Source organism: Corylus avellana, chromosome ca2 (assembly GCF_901000735.1).
Source record: "Corylus avellana chromosome ca2, CavTom2PMs-1.0".
NCBI lineage: Eukaryota > Viridiplantae > Streptophyta > Magnoliopsida > Fagales > Betulaceae > Corylus > Corylus avellana.
Genome location: NC_081542.1, coordinates 28,626,120 through 28,627,267, shown reverse-complemented (window position 1 = coordinate 28,627,267; position 1,148 = coordinate 28,626,120).

The window sequence follows — 1,148 nt, the reverse complement described above, 5'->3', positions numbered from 1 at the left end:
GAGATGAGATAAATGTTTATGAAATGAGGGCACATGTATGGAGGAGAGTATTTTTGGCCCCAAGATAAGATAAGATGAGAGTTCGGTACCGATACTCGGATGGAGGCGAAACCACTGAAGGAGGCTATGCCAGAAGGTGGTATTCCATCAACTAGACCGTTGAGTGCACCAAGAAAGAGTTAATTGACGGTCGGGCATGGCTGTGGCCACAGTTCAGTGCCATGGTCACAAGGACCCGCAACCCTCGTGCACAGGGGTAATAGTGTACATGGGCCCTATTATGAGAAAATGATACTATATTTTCAACGATGATATGCTATGATGATTTACAAAGATTATTTATAATGATGCATTATGATGATGATTTATAAAGATGCATTATGATGATGATTTATAAAGATGATTTACAACGATGATCTATTACTAGATGTAATAGTATGTATATGTTACGGGAGATGCAACCGTACATACAGATATTATTATGGCTAGAATTATATTTATTTGCGAAAACGATTTTCAAAACTGAGAACAAGGAGTAAAACTATTTATGGTTGTGGATTTTACTTGCTGGGCCCCCTTTGGGCTCATTCAGTTTTATTTCTTGTTTTCAGGTAGAAAGGATGCTGGAATAGGAGGCCGGAATGGGGTGGGAATAATTATTAATTTTCAAAGTCTTTTCATATAAGTTAGTGTAATGATATGATATTCCGCAACTAAAGTTTAATGTTTTCTAATTTCGCTTGTAATAAAATCTCTTGAATAATGTTTTATACATTTTTCGTATCCTCTAAAATCAAGTACTCTGATAGACCTTATAGATCTTTGCAAAAACTTTTGTTGTAAAAGAAGAAAAGTGGCAAACTCAGCCTTAACGGGCTGGGGATGTTACAATTTTGGTATCAGAGCAAAGGTTATAAGGTTCTGGCAGACTTTTCAAAAAAAAAAAAAAAAAAAATTGGGGGGTTAATGAGAAGCCACATTCCGGCCAAGTAGAGTGTGCATTGTTGTGTGGTCTCTAATAAATGATGCATGAGCATTTTTCTAATGGTTAATTTTTGTTAAAAAAAAAAAAAAAAAAAAATCGTCTTAGTGTGATTAATTTGGAGGATTTTATTATTGTGATCAAGTTAATGACGGAGATGAATTTT